Source organism: Humulus lupulus, chromosome X (genome assembly GCF_963169125.1).
Source record: "Humulus lupulus chromosome X, drHumLupu1.1, whole genome shotgun sequence".
In the NCBI taxonomy this organism is placed as follows: domain Eukaryota; kingdom Viridiplantae; phylum Streptophyta; class Magnoliopsida; order Rosales; family Cannabaceae; genus Humulus; species Humulus lupulus.
The window spans coordinates 224100419-224115366 of record NC_084802.1 but is presented as its reverse complement, the minus strand read 5'-3'; the positions used below and the strand labels follow the sequence as shown (position 1 = coordinate 224115366).

The 14948-nt window shown below is 41.9% G+C and overlaps 1 non-coding gene across 1 annotated transcript; it reads left to right on the top strand.

Moving 5' to 3' along the window:
* Positions 1–7369: 7369 nt before the first annotated feature.
* Positions 7370–7477, top strand: LOC133807863 (small nucleolar RNA R71). Its single transcript, XR_009879750.1, has one exon. It is a non-coding gene; the product is annotated as a small nucleolar RNA R71 (small nucleolar RNA).
* Positions 7478–14948: the final 7471 nt, after the last annotated feature.

Here is a 14948-nt window from a genome sequence, read left to right as displayed (position 1 = left end):
GGTTATAAACCTTACCTTAGTAGCGATTCCGACCTCTGAACTCAAGTAATCCTAGCTTCAACTCCTTCAATTTCCCTATCTTCCACCTCAAAAATACCCAAGAGCCCCAAGCACATCAAGAGAGGAAGAGAGTAACAGGTTAGAGAGAGATGGTCGAGTGTCTAATGTGGTTTTTGCTGCCTCAAAGTATCTATAGCCTGGGTCCATCTAAGGTTAGGGAAAAGACTCAAACGCCCCTAGCCTCATCCTAAGCCCTTTAATGCCTCCAATGGCAAACTCGTCATTTACCACCCTTTTCCCACTAAACCTCAAATAATACTATAGATTCCAATTAATTTTGACATCCCCAAATAATCACCAAATAACTACCCATTACCCGATAAACCCCGAATATGCACTAAATCTCCAAAAATACCCTTAGGCTCACCCCGAGCCGGGTATTTGACCCCGTTGTGACTTTTCCGCTAATTCGCTCACTAGGATCGCCTTGATCCAAATATTGCATATATATCCACATAATACTATGGTCTCAATCATATAACACATATAATTACATTTATACCCTCAACGAGTCAAAATTACAAATATGCCCTTATTGACAATAACATGCCCACATGCATATTTAATACACATAAACATACATATATACTCATATTACCATATAATTCACATATACCACATAATCACACATATATTCAATTAAATCCATTTATGCTCTCCCAACATGCTAATCAAGGCACTAAGCCCTATTAACAAATTTGGAACGTTACAACTATCCCATCCTACTAAAAATTTCATCCTCAAAATTTACCTGAATAACTCGAGATGTTGATCCCACATAATCGAATCTAGCTCCCAGGTCGCTTCCTCGACCTTGCAATTCTTCCATAAGACTTTAACTAGAGGAATCATCTTGTTCCTCAGAACCTTGTCCTTTCTATCTATGATCTGAATTGGTCGCTCCTCATAAGAAAAATCTGTTTGTAGCTCCAGATAATTGTATCCCAATATATGGGTTGTATCCGACACATACTTTCGAAGCATTGAGATGTGAAACACATCATGAACTCCTGATAATGATGGGGGCATCGCCAATCTATAGGCTACTTGCCTGATCCTCTCCAGGATCTCAAAAGGTCCTACGAACCTAGGGCTCAACTTGCCCTTTCTTCCAGACCTCTTTACTCCCCGCAGTGGCAAAACTCGCAGAAACACGTGGTCCCCCACCTGGAACTCCACGTCCTTACTCTTAGGGTCAGCGTAGCTTTTCAGTCTACTCTGTGAGGCGAGCATTCGAGCTCGGATCTTCTCAATAGCCTCAATAGTCTTCTGAACCATCTCTAGACCCAAATATTTCCTTTATCCCATGTCATCCCAATGAATGGGTGACCTACACTTCTTCCCATACAACATCTCGTACGGAGCTACTCCAATCATTGACTGATAACTGTTAGTGTATGAAAATTCAATCAACGGGAGATACTTACTCCAAGACCCCTCAAAATATAGCACGCATGCTCTAAGCATGTCCTCCATTATATGAATCTTCCTCTCAGACTGCCCGTCTGTCTGAGGATGATAGGTCGTACTAAACTTCAACTGAGTCCCCATAGCCTTCTGTAAGCTTCCCTAAAACTTGGAGGTAAAAATGGGATCCTAGTCCGACACTATAGATTTCAGAACCCCATGGAGACGTACGATCTCCCTCACATACAGATTTTCATACTGGTCCACAATATAGTTTGCTCTCACCGGCAGAAAGTGAGCTGACTTGGTATATCTGTCTACTATCACCCATACTAAGTCATGTTGCCCCACTGTCTTGGGCAAGCCTCCTACAAAGTCCACAGTAACGAATTCCCACTTCCACTCGGGAATACCTAAAGGCTGTAACAACCCCATTGGCCGCTGGTGTTCAGCCTTCACCTGCTGACAGGTTAGACACCTTGCTACATAGTCAACCACGTCCTTCTCATCCCAGGCCACCAGTACAATGACCTTAGATTCGTATACATCTTTGTGGTTCATGGATGTAAGGAATATGGTGTGGTATGAGATTCATCGAGGATCTCTTGTCTGATACCCATATCCATCGGAACACAGATCTGATCCTTATATTTCAGCAAACCAGTCTTCGAAATGGAATAATCCTTAGCGACTCTAGCTAGGACATCCCCTCTAAGATTCTTCGACTGTGTATCACTCATCTAGCCCTCTTTTATTCTCCCCAAGAGGGTGGACTGCAAAGTAATACTAGCCAACTGGCCTACCACCAACTCTATCTTTGCTTTGGTCATGTCTTCTGCCAATTCCTTCGATATCTGCTTTGAGTTAAACAATTGTTCTGGGCCCCTCCAACCCAAAGCATCTGCCACTACATTGGCTTTCCATGGGTGATAAAGGATCTCATAGTCATAATCATTTACCAACTCTAGCCAACGTCTTTGTCTCATGTTTAGGTCCTTTTGGGTGAATAAATACTTCAAACTCTTATGATCGGTGTATATTTTGCAATTCTCTCCATACAAATAATGTCGCCATACTTTCAGTGCAAATACCACCATTGCTATTTCCAAATTATGATTAGTGTACCTCTGTGTATACTCCTTTAGTTGTCGCGATGTGTGGGCAATGACCTTCCCACTCTTCATCAACACACATCCTAATCCCAGTCTTGATGCATCACAATACACCACAAAATTATCCCCGTCTGAAGGAAGACTCAGCACCGGAGCAGTGATCAATCGTCGCTTTAGTTCCTGGAAACTACTCTCACATTTATTTGACCACACGAACTTCAGATTCTTCCGCATCAACTCCGTCAATGGTGTGGCGATCTTTGAAAATCCTTCCATGAATCGCCTGTAATACCCCGCCAACCCAAGGAAAGTCCTAACTTCCGAGGCATTCTTTGGCCTTAACCAATCTCTAACTGCTTCGACCTTGGCTGGATCTATCTTAATCCCGCTCCACTGACAATGTGACTAAGGAATGTCACATGCGGTAGCCAAAACTCGCACTTCTTAAACTTAGCATATAACCGGTGCTCCCTCAATCTCTGCAATACCAATCGGAGATGCTGCTCATGCTCTGCCTCTGAACGGGAGTAAACCAGAATGTTGTCGATGAAGACAATCACGAACTGATCTAAATAATCCTTGAACACCCTGTTCATCAAATCCATAAATGTTGTTGGGGCATTAGTCAACCCAAATGATATGACCAGGAACTCGTAATGCCTGTACCTCATTTGAAAGGTCGTCTTTGGGATATCCTCATCCTTGATGCTTAGCTAGTGATAACCAGATCGAAGATCAATCTGCGAGAATATTGTCTTACCCTGCAACTAATCAAACAGGTCGTCTATCCTCGGTTGTGGGTACTTGTTCTTGATAGTTAACTTGTTCAACTTCCTGTAGTCTATACACATCCTCAGGGTTCCATCCTTCTTCCTCACAAATAAAACTGAAGCACCCCATGGTGAGAAGCTAGGTCTGATAAATCCCAAGTCTAATAAGTCCTGTAACAATACCTTCAACTCCTTCAGCTCTACCGGAGCCATTTTGTATGGTGCCTTTGACACTGGTTTTGTACCTGGCGCTAACTTAATGATGAACTCAATCTCTCGGTGTAGTGGCAGTTTTGGTAAGTCCTCAGGGAATACATCCAATAACTCACATACAATCTGGTCCCCCCTGGTCCCACTGGCATGACCCTAGTGGTATCCACCACACTGGCTAGGATCCCTATACAACCTCCTTGTAATAGGCCTCTAGCTCTCAATGCTAATATCATGGGAATACGAGGTTCATGAACAATACCAACAAAAATAAAGGAGTCATTACCCTCAGGCTCAAAAGTCACCATCTTCTTCTTGCAGTCTATAGTCGCCCCATACTTGACCAACCAATCCATCCCCAAAATCATATCAAAATCATCCATGCCCAGTTCAATCAAATCCACCGATAGTTCCCTGTTGTCCACCACCACTATCAGTGACCTAACCTATCTTCTAAATACTACCAGTTCCCTTGTAGGCAATATAGTCCCAAACCCCGAGGTATAATAATCACAATGCCTACACAATCTATCAATCACTTTGCTAGAAATAAACAAATGTGTAGCACCAGAGTCAATTAATACAGTATAAGAAGTGTCAGTGCTAGAAAGCTGACCTGTCACCACCAAGGGACTAGCCTTAGCCTCTGCCTGAGTCAAGACAAACACTCGAGCTAGAGTCAAGTTGTCTGCCTTCCTTGGTTCTTCCTTCTTCAAAGTCAGGCAATCTTTCTTGAGATTCCCAATCACCCCACACAAGTAACATGCTTTTGCCCGACATTCGCCCAGATGGCGCTTCCTGCACAAATCACACTCCGGGTAACTTCTTTATACCTCATTACTGCCCTGGACACCTTGGCCCCTCCTATCAAGACCAACAGTGGTTGAGGTGTTAGGGGTCTTCCTCTTGTGATCATTAGGGCCTCTGCCCCTACTAGAACCCACAAATGGAGGCATTACCCTCTGAACATCTCGTCTTGCAGCGCTTACCCTCCATATCTTGTTTTCTGCCTCCTCAGCTATAAGGGCACTCTCAACCACATGGGCATAAGTAGTCTCCCCAGGTACTGAGGTAATCTGCACATCTCGGGCTATCATAGCATTCAGCCCCTGGACGAACCTATCTTGCCTGGCTGCATCTATAGGCACTAGATCATATGCAAACTTCGTCAGCCTATTAAATTTCAGGGCATAATTAGTAACTATCATGCTGCCCTGTCCAAAACTAGTAACCTTGTTTACCTTTGCCACCCTAACAACATTACTGTAGTACTTCTTATTAAACAAGTCTCTGAACTCATCCCAACCCATGATAGAAACTTCCCGAGTCTAGGATGCCACCTCCCACCAGATGCGGGCATCATCTCGAAACATGTAAGTGGCACAGGCCACCCTATCAATACATACCACTCTCATGAAGTACAGGATGGAGGTGGTTAGGCTCATCCACTTTTCAACCTTAAGTGGATCTGCTCCTCCCTCAAATATTAGAGGATATTGCTCACTGAATCTCTCGTACAACGACTCCCATCTGTTCCCAATCTCAGGTTGCTATACTACTAGTGCCACAACAGGTGGTAAGTCTGGTGCAGCGTTCCCTGGCAGAACCTGCTGTCTTAGAAAGTGAATCTCTTCCTCTTGATTCTGAAGTCTAGCTTGCATGTCAGCAAGCATTTGCTGCCAGCTCTCAGGGACTGGCAGAGAATTATGACCCTAGTTATCATCTCTAGCCTCGATCTCAGCATTGGCTAATCGAACTGGTCGAATTGGAGGCATAACTCTCCAAGTATATCTGCAATCAACGACGCGGATGATCAAGCAATGATAATGGGTTTTTGAAACACCGCATGGTTTATTGCCAACAATCAAGCAACAATATGCAATCACGGTGCTAACAGACATTTCAAAAATTATCCACATACAATAGCAATGCTAATAAGCATTCCTTATCATATACACATAGCAGTCAAGGGCCAGGCCCTATCAGTATATCTCATGCTTCCTAGTAAATAGTCAAATAAGGTATTCATATTTCATTTGAACAGTCAAACATATAATCGCATATATAGTTACCAAACCCTAAGTTGAGCTTGTCTTTAGCGGCGAGTGTACATGCCCAGCCAGTCTTCAAGAACCCTTAAACCTAGACCGCTCTGATACTAAGTTGTAATTCTCTAGGTAGCCAAGACCATTGCACTATGTATTTTAAATAGTATTGGACTTGCTAATCAAGTCATTTGGATATAAAAATGTTACTACAGTTAATTAATGGGTTAAGGTTAAAAGATTTTGATTGTAGAAATAGTTGTTTTCATTAAAATGTTTTAGTATGTACATGGGATCCCAAAAATAAGTGTTTACAAGGCATATACAACTGAGAGCATAGCCTCGCTTCCAAAATTCAGGGAGAATGGGGTATGTCAATAGAAGTCTGATGTGAGGTCATGTAGACCCAGAGCACTTGCAGGAGCTATTCAGGCCATAGCCCTTTAGCATCTTCTAGTTTCTTATTTAAGCTCACCTTTAGGGTTTTGTTTACTCCCTCAACCTGCCCATTAGCTTGAGGGTATGCCATTGAAAAGAAACTCTTCATTATGTTGTATTTCTCGCAAAAGGTTGTGAATAGGTCATTGTCAAATTCAGTTTCGTTATCAAACACAATCTTCTTTGAGAGTCCAAAATGACATATGATGTTTTTCATGATGAAATCCAATACTCTTTTTGAGGTTATGGTCGCCAGAGGCTCAACTTTGACCCACTTAGTAAAATAGTCGATGGCGACAACGGCATAGTGAACTCCTCCTTTTCCAGTAGGCAACGAGCCGATCAAGTCAATCCCCCATATAACGAATAGCCAGGGTGTGGAAATCATAGTTAGTTCCATGGGCGAAACTCAGGCAATGGTGGCAAAAAATTAGACTTCTCTTCTTCTATGCCTTGTGTATTTCCTTTCTGACCTTCTTCTTCTGACTGATTCTTCTTTGGCTCTTCATACCGTGTTCCACTCCTCAAAGTAATAGCTTTACACTATTCTTTAGGATTAACTTCTATAGTGCTAGAAAAATTTCCTTGAGCTCTATTAGACATTAAAGTATCCAACTGCCCTATTTGAGTCTCCAAACTCCTTATGGACGCCCTGGTTTCAGTCATAAATTGGTTAAGTGCATCAGGTTGGGGTTCAGCTAGTTTCATTGGCATTTGGTGTGGTGGTCTATTTTGTGGTTGATAATATCCAGGTGGAGGTTGTTGGTATGCATGTTGTTGTTGATATGGTGGTTTATTTTGGGAAGATTGATATTGTGGCTGAGGTGGAGGGTAAGGTTGTTGAGTGTTTTGAGTATTGGACCAGGAAAAATTAGGATGGTTCTTCCAACCTGGGTTGTAGGTCATGGAATTGGGATTATTGGGTTGTCTCGGGTAATTCCCTATAGCCTGAACTTCTTCCATGGGCATGTTATTCATATCTATAGCAGGGCATTGGTTGGGTGGATGGGTTGTACCACACAATTCACATAGGTTTTGAACTTGCATAGCTTGATATGGGAGTGTAGTCTTTTGTAGTTGCTTTATCAAGATTGCTACTTGAGCTGTAAGCATGGATATAGCGTCTGATTCCATCATTCCAACAACCTTCTTTGGTTTTACCCTTTTAGTTGGCCACTGATAATTATTCATTGCCATCTCTTCTAATAGATCATATGCCTCATTAGCACTCTTACTCATAAAAGCACCTCCTGCCGCAACATCTATAATTGTTCTAGTTGTTCCATTCAACCCATTATAAAAATTATGCACCAACATCCACTTTTCTATACCATGATGTGGACACTTCCTTAACAACTCCTTAAATCTCTCCCAAGAATCATACAGTGACTCCCCTTCCATCTGATAAAAAAATATTGATCTCTCCCCTTAGTTTTGCAACCTTCGCTGGAGGAAAGAACTTGGCAAGGAACTTCTGAGCTAACTCCTCCCATGTAGTAATAGAATTCGCCTGTAAGGATATCAACCAACTCTTCTCCCTATCCCTTAGTGAAAATGGGAATAGCCTCAATCTTATAGCATCATTGGTCACCCCATTCATCTTGAACATAGCACATAACTCCATAAATTAGCTATGTGTAAATTGGGGTCCTCCGTTGGCATACCTCCAAACTGAACAGTTGATTGGACCATTTGAAGAATTGCTAGTTTAATCTCAAAATTATTTGCAGTGATGGTTTGAGGTCTAATGCATGAATGCACTCCTGTAACAGTAGGAAGTACATAGTCTCTCAAAGTTCTTGGTCCTTGTTCCCTTGGAACCTCTGCAGCATTATTATTAGCACAGTTTCCCAAATTATCAGCCATGGTAAACTCCAATCTTTTCTTTGCCTTTCGCTTCTGTTTGCACATTTTTTCAATTTCCAGATCCATTGGTACAATCTCCTTTTGTCTATTTCTTCGCATATACCGACAATTCCTGAAACACAATAGCACCTAGATCTAAATAAATGTTAAACATAAATAAAATAAAATAAAACAACCAAATTAGAACAAACAACAATTAACCGTGATATTGGAAATTAAGTATCCGGAAACGGCGCTAAAAACTTGATCGTGAAAATTTGCACACAAGTATACATGGTCGATTCAAGTAATATATAATAAGTAGAGTATCGTTCCCACGAAGACTGTTTTCCAAATACCACTAATTGTTCTTTAACTTTCTATTTGGTGAATTTAAACTTAAATGAATAATTAAAATTAAAATGAATACTCTAAATTATGAACAGAATTTAAAGAACTGGAAACAAAACAATGAATTGACTAATTAAAAATCAATAATAAAAAGCCTAGGAATTAATTTCATCAACTTTTCATTCTACTAATTTTACTAATTAATTCTAAATCTCTTCTTCCTATTCTAATAGCAGGTTAACATAATTGATTCCTATTATTTTTCAAGATATAAGATCTCAGTCTATATGTAGGTTTTCTACATTTCTGTGATAAACTTGAACATATAGAAGGCATTAAGCATGGAAACCTAATTACTACACAAGTCATACAGGTACTTTTGTCCAATATGCAACCTATGTCTATACAACGATAGCATATTCAATTCTCATCTTTCAAATTTTGAATCAAAATCATTAAATCAAGTAAATAGTGATCAAGTATTTACTAGCATTAAACAAACATCATATAGATTAGAATAGAGAAATATCAATAGAACATCATAATAAAATTAAATAAAAATCCAAGTGACTACATTAATCCCTAGATAAAATAATTTAGTTCATAGATAACATGATGAAAATAAACTTCAAATAATTATTCATAAAAATTAACCTAAAGAATTCAGATGAAAAGAAATCTAATTACAGCAGCCTTTTCTAAATCTAGGGTTTATAAAACTAAAACTGCTTATCAAAATTGCAGAATAATGTCCCTTAAATAGTTTTCCAAGATTCCCCAAGTGAAAAGACTGTTTTGCACTTAAAAAAGTGGCTAAAAATTTGGAAAAACGTGTTGATAGCGATGTGGCGCTATGTCTTGAGCGATGTAGCGCTGTAATCAGAGCCAAATACCCTAAAAATTGTTTCACTAGCGCTGTAGCACTGATCCTCTAGTCTTGATATCGTTGTAGCGTTTGCTTTATAGCGCTGGGGTGCTATTGACAGATCCAAAAGGTTCCAAATATCCATTCTAGCGTTGTAGCGCCTCTTTGATAGCGATGTAGCGCTATTGATAGTATCACACCTCGGACATATTGCTCCCGAAAAACACGATTTTCTCCAAATTAACTCCATTTTCTTCCACTTTCACTCCATTCCACTCTTTTCACCAACTTAGCATGGAAAACCTGAAACATGAACAAACGAGCAAAATTCCACAAATAAATAGCCCTAAACTAATGAAAACCTACCTAAAAACTAGATCCTAAACGAGCCTAAAACTCGTTTATCACATAGCGAACTCCTCCTTTTCCAGTAGGCAACGAGCCAATCAAGTCAATCCCCCATGTAGCGAATAACCAGGGTGTGGAAATCATAGTTAGTTCCATGGGCGCAACTCGGGCAATGGTGGAAAAATGTTGGCACTTGTCACACTTGAGGACATATGAGGCCGAGTCCTTTTTCAGCCTGGGCCAGAAATAACCTTGCCTTAGTACCTTTAGAGCCAAGTTTTGCCCCCCAGCGTGGTCCCCACAAAATACTTCATTGATTTCTCAGAAGATGGCCTGCGCTTCCTCGGACAAAATGCACCTTAGGAGGGGCAAAAAATGACCTCTCTTATAGAGAGTTCCATCAACCATATCGTACAGCGGGACCTAATATAACAGCTTTCATGCATTCTTTCGATCTTCTGGCAGCTTTTCGGTCGTGAGGTATTCAACTATGGGAATCATTCAGGTCAGTTTTTCACAAATCATTCCGAACTCCACAGGCTCTTCATTGATTCTTGGTATATCCAAGAATTCTATGGGAACCACATTTAATGTTTCTGCTTCTTTGGTTGTAGAGTGTTGGGCTAAAGCATCTACATTCATATTCTGCTTGCAGGGGACCTGCTTGATGGAATAAAACTCAAATTCTGACAACTCGCCTTTAACCTTAGCTAGATAAGCTGCCGTTTTGATTCCTTGAGCCTGGTATTCTCCTAATACCTGGTTAACCATGAGCTGAGAATCATTAAAGCATTGGATTGCTCTTGCTTTCAGCTCCTTCCCTACCCGAACTCCAGCCAATAATGCCTCGTACTCTGCCTCATTGTTGGAAGCATTGAAACCAAATCTGAGAGTCATATGGAAGTGATGTCCTTCGGGTGAGATAAGAATTATTCCAGCTCTAGACCCGTTCTCATTTGACAATCCATCAATGAAGAATTTCCACAACTCTTGTACTAGTTCTCTCATTGGTTCATCATGGAACCCTTTACATTCAGCCACAAAGTCAGCGAGAGTTTGGCCTTTGATTGCTATTCGTGGTTTGTATAATATCTCGAACTGACTGAGTTCGATGGCCCACTTTAACAAACGTCCTGATGCCTTAGGCTTTTGCAAGACCTACCTTAAAGGTTGATCAGTTAAAACGTGTACAATGTGGGATTGGAAATACGACTTGAGTTTTCTCGAGGCCAATATCAAACAGAACACAAGTTTTTCAATTAGAGGATATCTAGATTCAGCTCTCAGAAGCCTTTTACTCATATAATACACTAGTTTTTGTGTTCGGTTTTTTTCTTGAACTAACACAGCGCTGACTGCGTTTTCTGTTACGGCTAGGTATAAGCATAAATGTTCCCCAGCGACTGGTTTTGATAACATGGAGGGCTCAGCCAGATGAGTCTTTAGATCTTGAAACGCTTGCTCGCATTCTTCTATCAATTAAAACAGTCTATTTTTCTTGAGCAAGTTGTAAAAGGGAAGACATTTGTCCATGGACTTTGAAACGAATCAATTTATGGTCACAACCTTTCCAATTAGGCTCTGTACTTCTTTCCGTGACCTTGGTGAAGACATTTCTAATAGCGACCTAATCTTCTTTGGGTTTGCCTCGACCCCCCTTGCGTTTGCTATAAAGCCTAAAAGCTTCCCTAACGAAACCCCAAAGGTACATTTATGGGGTTCAGCTTCATGTCATACTTTCTCAGCACGCCAAAACATTCTTCCAGATTGGATACATCATCATTGGCAGTCTTAGAATTGACAAGCATGTCGTCAACATACACTTACGTGTTCTTCCCTATCTGGTTGACGAAAATTTATTGAGTAGCCTTTGATACGTTGCACCAACGTTCTTTAGCCCGAATGGCATGACCTTGTAGCAGTATACGTTATGTTCGGTCATGAAGTTGGTGTGCTCTTGGTCCACAGGGTTCATCATGATCTGGTTATATCCAAAATACTTGTCCATGAAGAACATGAGCTTGTGGCTAGCTGTGGCATCAACTAGTTGATATATTCTCGGTAGTGGGAAACAGTCTTTAGGACAGGCTTTGTTGAGGTTAGAGAAATCGATGTAGGTTCTCCACTTTCCGTTTGGCTTTGGAATCAAAATGTGGTTGGCAATCCATGTCGGATATTTAGCCTCCCTAATGAACCCGCATTTCAAGAAGCGAGCTACCTCTTCCTCGAGAGCTTATCCTCGCTCTTTTCCCAACAGCCTACGTTTCTACACCTTCTCAGGCACATTTTTGGCCAGGTTCAAGGTATGCATCATTACGCTTGGACTAATTCCTACCATATCCTTATGTGACCAGGCAAAGATGTCAAGGTTTTTCCTCAAAAACTCAACCAAATCCTTCTTTCTTTCGGTTCCGAGATTTTTTCCAACCTTTACTACCCTCGAAGGTACTTCTAGGTCAAGAATGATTTCTTCTAGCTCCTCCAAAGCCTGGACCTCAAATCTATCTTCGCCTAATCTCAGATCAATTTCTTCGGGTTGGGCGACCTTATTTTCCACTTCTGAGGTTCTTCCACCTCTCTGGTGATTACCATGGCCTGAGGTTCCTCGTTCTCTTTAGTTATTACCATGTCTTGCTACTCGAGTTATGATTTTCCCTTCATGGAAACGTTATAGTATTCCCTGACAGCGAGCTGATCTCCCCCCATGGTACATATTCCCAAGGATGATGGAAATTTCATGGCCAAGTGGCGAACTAAAGTTATAGCTTCAAAATCCATCAGCCCAGGTCTCCCAAGATTGCATTGTAGGCAGCCAGATAGTCAATTACTACGAACTCGAGCATCTTGGTGACAACTCGCGCCTCCTCGCTCAATGTTACTACGAACTCGATTGTTCCTATGGCTGCCATCCCCTCTCCTGAAAATCCATAAAGGGTCATAGAGGTTGCCTTAAGACCGGCTACAGATAACCCCGTTTTATCAAGGGTGGACCTGAATAGCACACTCATGGAGCTCCCATTGCCAATCAGTTTCGCACCCTCCAGATAGCAAGCTAAATAGTTATCACCAGCGGATCATTATGAGGGAATTGGACATGGCTAGTGTCTTCTTCCATAAAAATGATTGGTTTTTTATCCAATTGCGGTTGTTTAGATAGCCTTTTCTTCGGAACGAACTCGGTGCCATCATGTGTTTTTCAGATCTTGGATATATCTCTTCTAGGCTCTATTGCTTGCTCCTGTCAAATGAGGTATGCCTGCAATAGTGGCTATGTCCATCCCTTCAATAGGGGGAGGGATGATCTGATTTCCCTGAGTTGATTGAGCTTGGGTTGGATTGTCTTGGTTATCCGAAGCTAGTTGAGGATTCTGCCCTGCCTGTTGATTAAGAGCTACCCTATTTCGAGCGTATTGGGCTAACAGTCTAGCCCGAATGAGAGTCTCAATCTCATCTTTTAACTGACGGCAACTGACTGTGTTGTGGCCAATATCATTGTGGTATTGGCAGAATTTAGTTGGGTCTCTCTTTTCCCTTTAATACTTCATGGGCTCGGGCTTCTTCCATAGAAGGCGAGTAGAATTAGCTAAATAAATATGATATCACATATTTGTTAAATCGGTATAGGCAGTATAGATGGAGGTATATATATCCCCGAGCTTATTTTTCTTGGACCCATTCTGGTTGCCCTCACCATTCCCTTTTCATTTATTACCCCCCACCTGGTTATTTTGGGTAACAGGCTAAGGCTTAGCTGCAGCATCCGCCACCACTCCAGCGGGCTAAACGAGGTCTGGCTAGTTCCTATGATAACAGATTCCGCCTCTTCTAGGTTTATCCACTCTTGAGCTCGAGCCAAGAATTTATCTACACTTTTCACTCCTTTCCTTTGGAGCTTCTTCCATAAATCTCCTCCTACAGTGATTCCTATTCTCATGGCCATGAGCTTGGCACTGTCGCCAGCGTCTCTAGCTCGGGTCGCTACATTAGCAAACTGATTGAGGTAGTCCTTCAAGGACTCACCGGGTTGTTGCTAAATGTTGGCCAGTGATTCGGCCTCCACTCGAACCTCTTTGGTAGCTCAGAACTGTCTCTTGAACTCAAAGGACAATTTTTTCCAGGAGGTGATTAAGTGTTTCTTATACTTGTTGAACCATAGCTTGGCTGGTTCGGTCAACATAGCTGGGAATAGAACACACCGCAGGTCGAGGCTCACGTTGTGGGACATCATCAGAGTGTTGAAGGTCCCAATGTGGTTGGATGGATCAAAGGTTTTGTTATATGTAGGAATAGCTGGCATCCTGAAGCCAACAAGATATGGAGCTGCTGCGATATGAGGAGCAAAAGGCTCGAGCTCCTCATTGGAATCACAGTCATCTATATTTTTTTTCGGACAAGAGCCTCTTCATTTGATCCTCCATTAGGTTCATTCGTTTGAGGGTTGGATCCTTCGTCTCTAGGTTATTTAGGAGCTGGTTACCAGCTCCCATCCTATTGTGCGTGTTCGGTGGGTTATTGTCCCTCTGAGCTTGAGCTCGGTTGGGCAGGATGTTCCCATTGTCATGCACGATAGACTGATCTCCCCCATTCTGAGTATATCTTAGATCATCATAACAAGTTGATTGTCCTCTTTGCGTGTTTAGATGATCACGCAGGTCAAACTATGGATTGGAGCGCAAGCTTTGAACTGAACTCAACTGATTTCTCATATCACTTTTATGCCTAAGGGAATTCGCGTTACGGGCATTCCCAGTCATGCACCCATGATGGCCCTCCATCCAATAACTACCATCTATGAAGCTTACTGCTCGTGGTTGAGGTCGAGGAGCTGGATTATTAGCGTAAGATCGCATGGCATATGTATCTTCTGCAGGTATAGAATGTCTCATTTTATTTCTGCGACCTAGAGTATTTCTCTATGGGCATGGTGGTGTTGGATGACAAATATGTGTGGGAGGATGCCTTATTGTTGAAGCATCTGTGTCCCATCTGGACGGACAAGATTAGTGCGCCCATGGTCTACTCTGATTTCCCCGAATTGACAGAAATATGGAGTTATTACGTGGTAGGCGTTGGTGGATTCACGGGGACCCCCTTCTCGATGTGGTCTCAGCTCGCTCTGCATGGCCAAACTGATTTCTGTGAGTGTGATTCGTTTGTCCATTCCTACAGTTATTAGTAGGAAGGTTGTTCCTGGGAGTCCATTCTGAAGGCATGGAGCTTGGTGTTGTTGAGCATTCTCCATTTCAATGGTGGTCAGGTACCCAGGATTGGGATTTGGTGGGCATGAGGCCGAACTTCCGGCATCGTCCTAATCAACATGCTATTTTCCAGGGCAACGCTGTACGAATGTACCTTCTCCAGTGGGGATGGTCGTACAGTGACCTCCCTGATCATCAGGTTGCTCTGTTTCATTGTCGCGCATGGAATGAGTGACCACCGTGATGATTGTTGGGTTGAATATCGTACGAGATTTCAAGATTAATCTGCTCTCAATGAA